This window comes from Rhinopithecus bieti, unplaced genomic scaffold, assembly GCF_001698545.2.
Source record: "Rhinopithecus bieti isolate Rb0 unplaced genomic scaffold, ASM169854v2 scaffold_64503, whole genome shotgun sequence".
Taxonomy (NCBI): Eukaryota; Metazoa; Chordata; class Mammalia; order Primates; family Cercopithecidae; genus Rhinopithecus; species Rhinopithecus bieti.
The window spans coordinates 1,000,300-1,015,408 of NW_016825208.1; the positions used below are offsets into that span (position 1 = coordinate 1,000,300).

The following is a 15,109-nucleotide window of genomic DNA, read 5'->3' on the forward strand; positions in this document are numbered from 1 at the left end:
CAGCCACCACAGAAGGTCCATGCATAATTTTTTTTTTTTTTTTTTAGGCGGAGTCTCGCTCTGTCGCCCGGGCTGGAGTGCAGTGGCCAGATCTCAGCTCACTGCAAGCTCTGCCTTCCGGGTTTACGCCATTCTCCTGCCTCAGCCTCCCGAGTAGCTGGGACTACAGGTGCCCACCACCTCCCCGGCTAGTTTTGTATTTTTTTTTTAGTAGAGACGGGGTTTCACCGTGTTAGCCAGGATGGTCTCGATCTCCTGACCTCGTGATCCGCCCGTCTCGGCCTCCCAAAGTGCTGGGATTACAGACTTGAGCCACCGCGCCCGGCCCCATGCATAATTTTTATCAGCCACCACAGATAAGTAAAAAGAGTCCTCCCATTCAAAAGGTTAGATACCAGTGTTCTAAAGGCTAACAAATGGAATGAATGAGGCAAAGGCAACCTTCTCTCTTCAGGAAAATCTGAAATTACTCTTCCTTTTATCCATCAGACTAGCCTAAAGGAAGTCTGCTCTCTTCTTGGAATGACATATTTCATGCAACATTCCATTTCTATTGTGTTCATTTGGACACTCAGAACTGCTGAAAACTGATAAATTATGGCAACTATATTAAATAGTACATTACTGAGCTCAGGCCGCTTCAGGCCAACAACTTCTTGAAAAGAGAGCAACAAGTCTATTTATAGTGACTGGAATCTTTCAATATAGCTATTGATAACTAACAACCTGGGCATACTGTGTCTCCAACTAATAGGTTCTGGAGTGGTTGGGAATTAAGAGACAGAAAAGAGGCAATGAGATCTCCCTCAAGTGCAGCCTCAGAAGAATTGGAAATGCATAGATTTATAAAACACAATGCTGGTCCCCCACTCCATCCTTAAAACGTCGATACTTTTAGCCATGGGTAAGTTGATGTATCTATCCCCATAACCCTTTCTCCTCCCGACCCCCATCCTTCTCCAGGGACCTACTGGAAGGAAGGAAATTTGGTAGATCTATGTGCTGCGAGATAAGTGGCCATGTAATGAGATAGGTTAACAACAATTGTTCCTGTATATATTGTTGGCACACACAAATGTGTTTGACATGGAGTAGGAGCTGATAACTTCTTTGGACTTGAATTTCTTCTGTCAGCAATAGGAGAGAAGTTCAGTCAGATGATTTCTCTCTACCTGTGGGAATCCAACTTTGACTTGTGGTGACCCTACCCCTTCCTCAGTCTTTTACAAATTAGGTGGCTTCCTCACCTGAGATGAGTAGAACTGTATGCACAGTAAGGCACCAGGACAGATCTAGACTGGCAAAGAAGTGGTGAAAGAAATGGGGAAAGGGTTAGGGAAGAATGGAGAGGACTCTAAACTACAGTCATAGTGAGACCTTGAGTGCCTCTGGGTTAGTCCTTCGTCTCCCTCTACTCCTTGTGTCTCAGCTGAAGGGCAAACTTCAGGGACGATCTCACTGTGTTTCAACCACTGTTCAGGGTCCCACCTTGCGACCCTCTCCTGAGAGGTTGTCCACAACTCTGTCCCACCCCCGTCTCCATCTTCTTCCGCCAGATCTGGGGCAGGGGGATTGCAGAGGGGAAAGAGGAAACATAGTGGCTGGCAGGATAGGGAGGGATGCGTGTCCAGGTGAGGAAGAGGTGTGACGTGAAGGTGGGATGCCCGCCACTATGACGCAGCCGAGACCCACGGTGACTGCGTCAGAGCTTCACCCGGGGAGGTGAGCAGCAGCGGGACGGGGGAACGGCGGGGTAGCCAAGCAACGCCGGACGCGCTGACGTCGCCGGGGCGGCAAAACGTCCGCCCGGGCCCGAGGCGGGCGGAGGCAGCTGTGGTTACGTGCGGGGGGCCGGTGACGCAGTCGCGGGGCGCTGGGACGCGGCTTGCGGAGCCGGCCGGCGGGGGCAGGCCCCAGGCTCGGGCGCGGCGGCGGGACAGCACCTACCTTCCCGGCTTCGGGTCCGGGAGTGCGGGGCGCGGAGCCGCCGGAGCGCTGCCTCCCTCCTTCCTCCTCCCCTCGCCCCCGCCCCGCGGCGCGACACACAATACTCGCCGGAAGCGGAAGCCGCGCCGAGGCTCGTGTCAGTTGAAGCTGGGGTGTCGGCGGGCGGCAGCGGCCGGGTCTAGCGGTGACTGCGGGAGGAGGAGGAGGAGGGCTGGCGATGAAAACCAGCAGGAGGAATCAAGGACAAGAAGGGACCCAGAGGGGCAGGTGGCTGATATGCTGGCGTCCAGGTGACCCGAGGAATCCTCTGGAGATAGAGGCCTGCGCATGCGCGTGCTCGAGCGCTGAAGCCCATGGCCCGCAGGGCGCTGGACGGGCGCCCCGGCCGGCGAGGCTGTCCCGTCCAGACTCCAGGCCCCGGCTCTGGCCAGGCGCCGCCGCTCCCCGGTGCAGCTGAAAGTCGACGAAGAGGGCGGGGCGAGGGCGGCTTGTGGACTTCCACACTTTTCCTCTCTTCGGGCCAGTCCGGGGAGAGGGTGGCTAGCTGTGGCGGCGGCCAATTACGTGGCGGACCTGCGGGGCTCAGCTGGCACGTCACTTCCGACTAGTGGAGTTTTAGACTTTTAACATTCAAGGATTAGGTAAGTTCTCCCCCCGGTAGACTTCAAATACTCTTTGTCCTGCCCCTGCTTGGCGAAGTTTACCGAAATTATCTACCTACCCCGCTGGAGTGGGAGTCGGGAGAGAGCTGGAACCGCGACTCTGCTGCTCACCTTTGTGTCCTTAGCTCCTTCGCATGGGGTCCGACCGCAATACGTGCGCTGGATAAACGCTTGTTAACTGGGTGAGAGCCCAGGCCTGTTCTTTCCACTCTGGGGCTGTGGCTTGAGTTTCTCCGCAGGAGCAGATAGATAGTGTTTGTGTAGGGACTGCGGACTTTTGCATTACAGCCTCCCTGCTTTGCTCGCTTGCTGCTGGAAGCTTGGCAGGTCTTGTGATTTTGGAGGAAGTGGGTGAGGTGATGAGGCAGGGAAGAGTATGCTGGGAGAGGTGTCAGGGGCCCGGGAAGAGGTGATGGGGCTGGGGAGGGGTTAGTAGTGGGTAGAGGTGTGAAGAGGCTGAGGAGGAGGGGTTAGTGCTAGGAGGGGTGTGATACAGCTGGTAGAAAAGATAGCTTGCTCCGCGTCCCCGCCCCCAGCACTAGTCCTGGAGAACATTGATTAAAAGAGATGAGCAAATTTTCATGTACTCTCTTTGGTGAGAAAGTGCCCTAATTTCTGGTGTAAGTTGTGCTGCTGTTTACAAACACCCTGCATTATTTAACCTCTCATCTTGGGAGCCAGAAACTATTTACTTGTAGAAAATATCCAGTATCTAAGGTATAAAGATTTGGGATCACACATGCTAATTACAGTTGTCTACCTTTACTATTCCTTTTTTGTGCCAACAATTGAAGAAGATTAAATTTGAGAAAATTACATTTGGTACCTTTTTTCACATTGCTATGTAGCCGTTAGGGATTTTAGCAGCAGCACTTGTTCTAATTCACAAGATGCCTCACTTGTAAGGGTAGTTTGAAAGCCACTAACTGGGCAGTGAGCCTCCTTAGCCTTGGCTTCGGAGGGAGAGTGAGATTTGGTTTTGATTTGTTAATTTGTGGCGCATAAGATGTTGATAACCCTCCTTTCTGGCGTTCGGTTTGTAAATAACCAGGAGGATTGTGATTAAGGAAATTAACAAGAGGAGGTCCAATTCTAAGGATTATGAAGAATGAGCTTGCCTAGAGACTGATATTAAGGGGATTTTACGCTGAATATAGAAGGAAAAAATGGAGACTGCCTAGGTAAAACTATAAAATTATGAAGCGCAAGTAGTATGACATATAACAGGGCTAGGCAAATCTTTGCTGTAGAGAGCCAGAGGGGACATCTTTTTGGCTTTGTGGTCCATACTGAACTTTCTTCTTGCAGTATGAAAACATCATTAGACAATACTAAATGAAGGCTGGGCGCGGTGGCTCACGCCTGTAATCCTAGCACTTTGGGAGGCCGAGGCGGGTGGATCACCTGAGGTCAGGAGTTTGAGACCAGCCTGGCCAACATGGCGAAACGCTGTCTCTACTAAAAATACAAAAATCAGCCGGGCGTGTAGCGCGCACCTGTAATCCCAGCTGCTTGGGAGGCTGAGGCGCGAGAATCGCTTGAACGCAGGAGGCAGAGGTTGCAGTGAGCCGAGATCGCGCCACCGCCCTCCAGCCTGGGCAGCAGCCATACTCTCTGTCTCCAGAAACAAAAGCCAAGTGAGCATAGCTGTGTTCCAGTAAAACTTTATTATGGATGCTAAAATTTGAATTTAATAACGTTTTCAAATGTCATGAAATACTCCCCTTGGATTCTGGCCCTCCCTCCACCAATCATTTAAAAATGTAAAAACCGTTCTTAGGTTTTGACTTATACCAACACAGGTAGTAGACCGTAGTTTGCCGACTCCTGACAGGATAATAATGAAATATCCAGTATTTTTCAAGCGATAGTAATTGGGAAAGTGAAAACAAGCTATAATCTCTTAATTTCACCTGTCTATTTACTACAGTAATAAAGGGGATCTGAGTTCTTACCACAAATTTGTTATGGCCTTTCAAAGTTGCCAAGATTTATGAATGTGCTTACATTCTCTAAACAAGAAAGTCTATATTCCTTGTTTAAAAAGGATTACAGTTCAAGAAAAGTGGAATAACACCGAATTTTGATGTTGATTTATGCCAAAGGATTTTCAACACAGGAATATGCAAAAATGAATGATAATAATGGGATGTAATTAAACAAATTTTAAATATACATTTTAATATTGTTTTATATCAAGAAGGGAAAACAGCAATCTTGAAATGACTGAGTCATATAGAGCAAATGGGCATATAAGCAGTGTAGGTAGGAAAATGGTTGAGGTCAGATATGATGAGATGGGAGGGATGAAGGTGGGGTTTAATTGTCCAAGACTTGTGAGATTCTTACTCATGAAAAGGCAATATGTCTAATCATCCTCCATTTTTTTTCATTTTTTTATTATGAAAAATTTCAAACATAGAGACAGTCTTCAGCTTGCTTTTTATACTTTATAGTGGCTGTCTTTTATTGTTCCAGTTTGGTGACATAGAGCTACCTCACTCTTTTTCAAGTCTGCATTATTCATTTTGTAGACGTGATTTACTCAACAATTTTGAGTAGACATTTAAGGTTCTTTCCACATCTTATTAAATAAAGGCTGTGGAGAACATCCTTGCAAATATATCTTTAGATCGTCGTGCCATTATATTAGTAGGATAAATTCCTGGAAGTTTGACTGCTGGGTTGGAAGGCATGGAAATTTAAAATTCTATTAGATTCTTCCAATTATCTTTCCGTAAGAGCCTGGCAAGGTGTCAGAGCCCTGGCACCGGGAAGTGGTCAACTCACAGGTTGGTAAAATGAATTTACCATACATACAAACAGTATAGGTTTGAAAAAAGGAAAGTTTATTAGAGAGGAAGAACTGAAACCGCCTTTGCAAAATGATGACTGAGACAGTGAAAGAGCTCTAACTTAACCAGCTCCATCTTGCTTCTAACCTCCAAGCTGTTCTTGTTCATTCCTGGGCATAGCCTGAACTAACTTTGGGAGAAACTTAGTTTATAGTTTAAACAGAGAGGATAACAGCTCTTTCCCAAAGCAGACTTCCTTCTTACCTGAGGACTAGACTAACATTAGCCACAAGATTAGAATTTTGGGTTTAGGAATCATGCAGCTGGAGGCTACAAGATTCTGACCCTCCCCAAACTGCTCCTGTGATCAGTGCTTGAGGTATTTTGCAGACCCTGTACTTGATGGGTCAGCTGGCACTACCCAGATCAATAAACTGGCTCATCTTTTTTTTTTTTTTTTTTTTTTTTTTGAGACAGAGTCTTGCTCTTGTCACCCAGGGTGGAGTGTAAATGGCACGATCTCAGCTCACTGCAACCTCTGCCTCCCAGGTTCAAGTGATTCTCCTGTCTCAGCCAAAATTTTGAGTAGCTGGGATTACAGGCACCTGCCACCACGCCTGGCTACTTTTATTTTTTATTTTTTTGTTTTATTTTGTATTTTTAGTAGAGATAGGGTTTCACAATGTTGGCCAGGCTGGTCTCCAATTCCCGACTTCCGGTGATCCACCCACCTTGGCTGCCCAAAGTGGCTCATCTGATCTTGTGGCCCCCACCCAGGAACTGACTCAGTGCAGGAAGACGGTTTTGACTCTGTGATTTCATCCCTGACCAATCAGCACTCCTGGCTCACTGACTTCCCCCCACCCACCAAGTTATCTTTTAAAACTCTGCTCCCCCGTGCTCAGGGAGTCTGATCTCCCACACTGCTGGTTCTGCGTGAATTACTCTTTCTCTATCACAATTCCCCTGTCTCCAAGAATTGACTCTGTTCTAGGTAGGGGCAAGGTGAACCCCTTAGGCGGTAACAGAACACTGCAGAAGAGTGTAGTGGCGCGTCTCAGCAAGAGGACTGAGTATGCTGCCATGGATTTTTCTTTAGAGGTATTTATGAATCTTAAGGCAGGAGCTTAGGATAGTAAAATGAGTTTTGGCATGGCATTTCAGAGATGTATGGAAATTTTAGTTACTTGTAAAAGTTGAAAGAGGCCTGGAACCAGACTTTAGATACTAGGAAAGTTTAATTACTTCTGAATTCCCAGAAAAGGAGTTTCGCCTCCGTCTGGCCCATTTGATGATCACCAGGTAGTCTTTGTTCCCTTCGAAATCCCTCAGATAAGGAGCTTTTGTCTGTGGGGCCTATTCAGTGGTCAACAGGTGATTTTCCTTGCCTCAGTAAGGTTGCACCTATTTTGATCCACACCAGCATATCATGAAATACAGTAGTCCTTCCCTTATCCTCAGTTTCATTTCTCAAGGTTTCATTACTCTTGGCAACCACAATCTAAACATTTTAAGTTGAAAATATCAGAAATAATTCCTGAGTTTTAAATGGGCACCTAAACAATTCCTGTTTTAAATTGCACGCTGCACCATTCTGATGAACATGATTAAATCTTATGCGGTTTGCATCATCCCTTTGCCCAGTATCCACACTGTATATACAACCTGCCTATTAGTCACTTAATAGCCTTCTTGGTTATCAGTTTTACTGCCTAAGTATCACAGTGCTTATATTCATGAACCCTTATTTTACATGATAGTGGTCCCAAAGTGCAAGAGTACTAATGGTGGCAACTTGGATATACAAAAGAGAAGCCATAAAGTGCTTCTTTTAAGTGAAAAGGTAAAAGTTCTTGACTTAATAAGGAAATTTTTAAAATGCTGAGTTTGCTAAGATCCATGGTCAGAACAAATTTTCTATCCCTGAAATTATAAAGGAAAAAGAAATTTTTGCTAGTTTTGCTGTCACACTTCAAAATGGAAAAGTTGCAGCCACAGTGCATGTTAAGCACTTAGTTAAGATAGAAAAGTCATTAAAATTGTGGCTGGGAAACATCACCAAAAAAAAAGTTCCTATTGACAGCAGTTGGGTTCAGTATTATCAGTGGTTTCAGACATCCAGGGATCTTGGAACATATCTCCCAAGAATAAAAGGGAACTACTGTAGTCTGTTTTCCTACAGTAGTGCTATTGCTGATATTTTCATATTTTTAAAAATTTGCTAATATTTATATTTATAATCCTTAATAATTCCATAGCAGATCTTGTTTTGCAGGTAATTTTTTTAACCTTTTGTCAGTAGATAGTCATTTACTTCATTTCCTATTGATACTTAGTTGCCTCTTTTTTCTGCTACACAGTATTACAATAATAACTTTCTGAAGACATGTCATGTGCTGGTAGATTTTTGTGAAAAAGGTTTCTGGGTTGAAGGATATGGCATATTTCTAATTTGATGGATGTTGCCATATTGCTTTCTCAGTAGGCTGTTAACCTTTACATTTCCTTACAACAATGTATGATCATGCCCCCTTCCCACTTGCCCAGCAAAGATACATATTATTTATGTTATTTTTTCCAGCCAGTAAAGAGAAGTCTTAGTTACTTTTAATTATGTTTTCTCTTCCTTTAGTAATTTTGATTATGTTACTGTTTGCCATTCAGATTTGTTTTTCTGTGCATTTTCACTTCTATCCTTTGACCATTTTTCCTGTTGGATTGTTGATTTTATCAGTCTGCATACATTTGCACACATGCATGTGTGCTTGCCCTATCCGTGTGTCCATGCATGCAAACACACACACACACACCCCTACCTGTCCTCATTAAGAAATCCATCCTGACCTCCAGATTCTAATTTGCTTTCTTGGGTTTTCTTACAATATTTTTTATTCCTTACATTTAAATATTTGTTTTTAAAAATATCATATAAAAGGAGAATCTTAATTTTTCTCCAGAGCAGTGCTGTCCAATAGAAATACAATGGAAGCGAGCCAGGTGCAGTGGCTCACATCTGTAATGTCAGCACTTTGGGAGGCCGAGGTAGGTTGATCACTTGAGGTCAGGGGTTTGAGACCAGCCTGGCCAACATGGCAAAACCCCATCTCTCCTAAAAATACAAAAAAATTAGCCAGGCCTGGTGGCTTAAGCCTGTAATTCATTCCAGCTACTTGGGAGACTGAGGCAGGAGAATCACTTGAACCCAGGAGGCAGAGGTTGCAATAAGCCCAGATCGCACGACTGTACTCCAACCTGGGTGACAGTGAGACTGACTGTCTCAGAAAAGGAAATATAAGCAAGCTGCTGTGTGATATGATTTTAGGTTTTTCTAATTATAGGGCTGCATTAAAAAAGGTAAATAAAAAACAGGTAAAATTAACTTTAATAAGCTGCTTATATGATTTTAGGTTTTCTAATTATAGCTGCATTAAAAAAGGTAAAGAAAAACAGGTAAAATTAACTTTAATATTTTACCAACCTAACCCATTATATTTAAAGTATTATCATTTTAACATGTAATCAATTTTAAACAATTACAAATAAGATATTTTATGTTCTTTTGTATACTAAGTCTTTGAAACCTAGTGTATATTTTATACTTACATCACTATGTCTATGGTTAAGTGCTATTTGTGGGGCTCAGAACTCATACCTGAAAATATGGTGCTGTGGCATAGTGAACTGAAGAAACCCACAGTTCTCTGGGACCTCCCCATCCCCTACCTCCTCTCTCAAATAAGTTGAAGTTTCTTTATCTGCCTGAGATCCCACCAAGGGGAACTGTTGTTTTCTCTTGCCCTCCTTTGTAAGACCCAGAATGTACTCACACCTGAACAGACCCTTTCACTGTCAAAGAGAACTATTTACATGTTAATCTCTGTTCCCAGATCCATTCATTCTCCCTAGTGTCAGCTCACAGCAGCTCCTCCAAGCAGCGCAGAGTCCCCATTGCTTCACATTCTCTCAGTTCTTGGTGTTTTCAGACTTGAATTGTGGCCATTTTTACTGAGTATTTTCCATGATTACAAATGAGGTAGTATATACTATCCTATGTTTATAGGCCATTTGGTATTCTCTATTCTGAAACATCTGTTCTGCTCACATTTTTCCATTGAGTCATCAACCTTTTTCTTATAAGGAATTTTTTGTTTGTTTTTTAGAAAAAAAATAACATTCATTTCTGACAGTTCCGGAGGCTGGGAAGTCCAAGGTCAAGGGGATGCATCTGGTCAGAGCCTCCTTACCCATGGGAACTCTGTAGAATCCTGAGGTGGTATGGGGCATCACATGGCAAAGGAGCAGAGCATGCTGGCTGAAGTCTCTTCCTCTTATAAAGCCACTGGTCTAACTCCCATGATAACCCATTAATCCATGAACATCTCTTAAAGGCCCCACCTGTCAATACTGCCACATTGAAGGTTAAGTTTTATCATGAGTTTTGGAGGGGACAGACATTCAAACCATTGCATTCTGCCTATGGTCCCCCAAACCCATGTTCTTCTCACATACAACTACATTTATTTAATCCCCATGTCCACAAGGTCCTAACTTGTTTCAGCATCACCTTAGAAGGCCAAAGTTCCATCTGTGAAATCAAAACAAGTTATCTACTTCTGAGGTACAATGGCAGGATGAGCATAGGATACACATTCCCATTTGAAAAGGGAAAAGGAAGCCAAAAGAAAGGGTTAACAAGCCCCAAGCAAGTCCAAAGCCTAAGAGGGCAGACATTAAATCTTAAAACTGGGGAATAATCACCCTTGACTCTATCCAGCATCCCCTGTACCTGGAGGAGTTCCTTTTTTTTTTTTTGGTACAGACAGAGTCTTACTATGTTGCCCAGGCTGGTGTCAAACTCCTGGCCTCAAGCACTCTTCCTACCTTGGCCTCCCAGAGCCCTGGGATTACAGGCATGAGCCACTACGCCTGGACTGGAGGGATTCTTTATACAGTCTGTAATATGGATTTGTGTCCCTTCCCAAATCTCCTGTCGAATTAAAATCCCCAGTGTTGGAAGTGGGGCCTGGTGGGAGGTGATTGAATCTTGGGGGTGGATTTTCCCCTTGGTGCTGTTCTTGTGATAGTGAGTTCTTGTGAGTTCTGGTTGCTTAAATGTATAGCACCTCCCCGCTCTCTCTCTTTCTCCTACTCCTGTCATTTAAGATGTGCCTGCTTTCTGTTCACCTTCGGCCATGATTGTAAATTTCCTGAGGCCTCCTCAGAAGCAGAAGCCACTGTGCTTCCTGTACAGGTCGCAGAACCGTAAACCTCTTTTCTTTATAAACTGAACTACCCAGTCTCAGGTATTTCTTTATAGCAGTGCGAAAACAGACACATACAGTCTGGATATAAGCTCTTTGTCCTTTGTATGTGAATCTGGAGGTAGTAGTACAGTGCATTTAGTTTTGCTTCATAAGCATTTATTATGATTCCTGCATCTTCCTGTATATGCTTTACTTAAGTAAACAGATCTATAAAAATGTTCCTTAGAAGATTTTTTAAATCTTCCTTTCCCCAACACATAACTACTACAATAAACAGCTACTTGCCTTAGAGACAGCTGCAGGTTTTACTATTTTACAACCTAGCCTTTAGTACTGACATTAGGCAAACGCAATGTTATTTAATAGTGTCAAAGAAAATACTGAATGGTTTCCTCATAATCACACCAGAGATTTTCCAATTTGTATTGATAGTAGGGAGCTTCTGGTGATCTGGGCTAAGGAGTAAGAGTATGAAAATAGAATTTAGAATGTTTTGCTTAGGAATGGAAGTCCAAATGGATAAGACAAAAAAAGGGACCAGAGACAAGACTATCAGACAGGAAATGGATACTTAATGTGAATTGAAGGAATCTCTGAACTAGACTAAAAACCAAAACTACAAATGAGAAGTACAGGGAAACCAGGTGTAAGTGTGTGCTGAGCTTGGTGTGGCTGTGACTGGGGTGCCTGAAAGGGCCTGGGCTTTGCAGAGGTGTGTTGGAAGGTGGTGGGCTAGGAGGTCCTCTCTTCCCTGCCCGCCTTCCCTCCTTCCATGAGGTAATGCATGCATGGAGTTGGGGACTGGCAGACAGGTAAGGACTTTGTCTGCTAGGAGAAAAGAGAGTGAATGGGAGGGTGGAAGTGGAACAGGAGGAGAAAATTACTTAGACATGAAAACCCTGCAAAGTAATATAGCTATATCATGATATACATGGTGCTCCATGCTATAATTTTAAAAATAAGAGATTTTTGAAGTCAGACTATCAGAAGTTCAAGTCTAGAAGTTTAGTCCTTTACTAGTTATAACTTAATTCAATTTACTCTTAAGTTATAACTAGTAATTTACTAGTTATGTGACTTCAAACAAATTACCTTTTTAAACTTTTAAACAGTATATAATACTAGTGTCATAAAAGTGATTTTCTGTAAAGCAGTGGTTTAGTTAATGCCATATTTGTAATATGAAAGTTATTTATAAAGAGCTTGATAATACTTTTTATGATTAAAAAAAGTCACTGTCACTCATATGATTAGTATATTTTATTTAGGCTAACTGCAGCATCCAAGATGCATGGTGATGAAATTACAATTGGATTATGTCTGTATTTCTTCTGGAAAACAGGACTTGAATGCAAAGGCAGCACCAAGCAAATCTAGAGTGAAGAGTTTCAACAAGTAGTTTAACAAAATAGTTTCAGGCCAGAGATGATATATTTAGTGGAATTTCGAGAATACCCCTTTATTTGAAGTTTTCCTATATTGTTGTACTGGAAATGCTTCACTGTATTCAGTCAACTAGAGTGGGTACATGGAATTTTGATATTGCACCTGATTTTGTGCCATAGAACAATTTATTCTTCCAACACCTCACTCAAATTCAGGAATGTGCATGGGTAGTCATTCTGATGCATATCTCCAAGCTTGTATCTTCTTCCCACTGGCAATGATTCGTTACAGTCTCTGACTATATCTACATGTGATGTGTAAGATATCTGACAAAAGTCAGAGAAGCCCGTTGTTGAGTTTTGTCTCCAAATCTAAGGATCAGTACTTTTGCCACATTGGGCTGCTTCTGTTTGAAAAAGACAAGTGTGGGGGTGGGAGAGATTGCTGGTTGTCTTCCAATACCTGTCTTCCTCTTCTTCCTGAATAAAAATTTTTAGCTGGGCACATGGCTGGATGAATACAAGTTACATTTTTCAGAATCTCATGCAACCAGGTATGGCCATGTGACTGGCCAGTGAGGGTGAGCAGAGATGGTGTGTGCAGCTTCTGGTTCATGCCCCTTGCTTTGTCCCACTGTTTGGAGTTCAGTGCAGGTATGGCAGTAAGCCCTCTCAGACCATGTGGTGGGCCCAGTTCCTTAGGGTAGTCATCTCCAGACTTTGCTGCATGTTAGAATTACCTGGGGAACTTTAAAAATCCCAGTCCCCAGGTCACACCATGTGTACCAATCAAATGAGAATGTCTCAGGGTGGAAGCCAGATATCATTGTTTAAAAAAATCAAGTGATTTCAGTGTGCAGCAGAGTTTGGGAACCACTGCCTTGGGCGTTCCAGAGCAGGAACACTGAGGAAGTCTATGTTGCTGACAGCATTTTAGTCCAGGACTACTTACAACAAGACCATCACATGTCAGAGAAACAGACTTCTACCTTGCCAAGCTAGACACCATTTCAGTGTCTCATGGAGTGATCATCTCTAAATTCCTAAGAAGTCATAAGATTTAGTTTTCAGTAGGCCCATTGTGATACCATCTTTAGGATACAAGTTCTTCTTTTGATTTTGCTAAGTACTCCTTGGTGAAAATCAGTGGTGGATAGGGCAGCATTGTCAGTGCTTCGTGTTCCTAATTTGGTCTTAGTATCAAAAAGAGCCATCAGTTCCCAGTGCTCATCATCGGTTGCTTGGCCTTCTTTATTTCCCACTCCTTGCTAGTTAAATTCAGGGGCTCAATGGGTAGGTGATCCCAGTACTTGTGGCCACTTATGCAACACAGATTGATTTATTCTTGACAACTTAGTGTGCTTTCTCCATTTTGGTCAATGATGTTGGTGGTCATCCAGGTAGATATCCTGTCCTATTTACCAGCTGTGAGTTTCTCATTTCCTAATTTTTTTCCTACCTTCAGTCTTGCCACCCTTTGATCCACTTGTACATTATGGAAAGAAGTAGCTCTAAAACAAATAAGACACTGTAACTGCTGGTTAACAGCCTTCATTAACAGCTTTTTGTCTCAAATTCCAAACACAGGTCTTTCATCATTCAGATTTAAAGAGCCACCACTTTCCTTGCCATAGTTAGGACCAACGTTACTATATTACATTCATTCCTGTTGAATGAGATGCAGCTTTAGATTTTTTTCACTGTACTGTATTCCAAGTTAGAGTTGGCTCAAAAGATGAAAGATATCATGGTTTGGGTTTACCAAGAAGCAGACTATGAGATAGGAATGTGAGTATAAGTAGTTTATTTTAGAGGTGATTTTAAGAAATCTCCCAGTTACACTGTGGACACTTGCATGTCAATCCCACTGAAAAACTCAACACTGGAATAGTTCTCAGTTATACCATCCAAGGGGGGAAGAAGCTGGAGCATTTATCTACCAACTGCCATTTTGCCATTGGTTGAGTGCTGCTTTCAGGGATATTAAGCTTTCCTTTGGTGCAAATTAAGCATCCCAGTCAGCCAGAAAAAAGTTTACTGAAAGAACAGTTAGTAGCCTTCACACAGAGGTGAATGCCTGAGGCAGGGCTAGCTTCATGGGCATATACCTATGGAGCTGGTTTACTGGTCTACTGCTATCCTCTTGAAATTCTTGAACAAGGGACCCCACGTTTTTGTTTTGCACAGGGATTCACAAATTCTGTAGCCAGATCTTGGTCTAAGGGAATATAAATTGTACAGCAGTAGCTTCTGTTACAAAACTTATTTGTCATTCCTGTGAATTTCTAAGCAGGGACCATTTTTATGCCTGCTATCTGGTACTGTGCTTGCCACTGAATATACTCAATGAATGTTTGTTTTAAATGATTAAATTTTCTTTCCTATTTTAATTTTTTTCACAGGCACAGTGAAAAACCCGAGGACCCTTACCTCAAGTGTCCTTTGCTCCCAGCTACTGATACTGGATTCCACTCATGATTCTCCCTTTCTTAGTGCATTCATGATATGGACGTCAGTCTCTGAGCTGCAGGAGGACAAAGACAGGGGTCCTGTGAATTCTATGCTCTAGCTTGGATTAAGGGATTTGGAATTGCACTTGTTCCAGAGGTATGTTAGGGGCAGGAAGAAATCACATAGTGGGTATCTTGTAGGCAGGAAGAGTACTTACAAGGACTTGAAGACTATGTTAAAGGTTCTTATGTTAGTTATCTATTGCCCTGTTTTTCTCCAAAGATTAATGGTTGAAAACAATAAACTTGTCTCACAGTTTGCGTGGTTAGGAATCTGGAAATGGCATAGCTGAGTGGCTCTGGCTCAGAGTCTACTGTGGTTCCAGTTGATATCAGCTGGGGCTGCAGTTCTGAAAGTGTGAGCAGGGCTGGAGGATCCTCTTCCAAGGTGGCTCACTCATGTGCCTGGCAGGGTGTGCTGGGTGTGCCTGAGGCAGAAGGTGTGTTTCCTGTCACATAAATCTCCTTTTAGAGTGTCTTCATGGCATGGCTGCTAGCATCCCCCAGAGCAAGTGATTTAAGAGCGAGAGCAGGGAGAAAGCTACA

The 15,109-nt window shown here is 43.3% G+C and overlaps 1 protein-coding gene and 1 long non-coding RNA gene across 22 annotated transcripts in view; one reads left to right on the forward strand and one right to left on the reverse strand.

Annotated features, from left to right (window-relative positions):
* TRIM39 (tripartite motif containing 39) overlaps nucleotides 1-2,998 on the reverse strand; it is a 19,141-nt gene extending 16,143 nt beyond the window's left edge. For 9 of the 18 annotated variants that reach the window (XR_001883517.1, XR_001883516.1, XM_017862846.1 and 6 more), the window contains exon 1: nucleotides 1,948-2,040. The gene's annotated coding sequence lies outside the window, so the exon portion shown is untranslated. The other 9 variants (XM_017862839.1, XM_017862831.1, XM_017862836.1 and 6 more) reach the window with 8 other exon arrangements.
* LOC108522568 (uncharacterized) overlaps nucleotides 1,793-15,109 on the forward strand; it is an 80,366-nt gene continuing 67,049 nt past the window's right edge. For 2 of the 4 annotated variants that reach the window (XR_001883524.1, XR_001883526.1), the window contains exon 1: nucleotides 14,460-14,660. This is a non-coding gene — a long non-coding RNA (uncharacterized LOC108522568). Of the gene's footprint in view, nucleotides 2,589-2,728; nucleotides 2,792-14,459; nucleotides 14,661-15,109 lie in introns of those variants that run through there. The other 2 variants (XR_001883522.1, XR_001883523.1) reach the window with 2 other exon arrangements.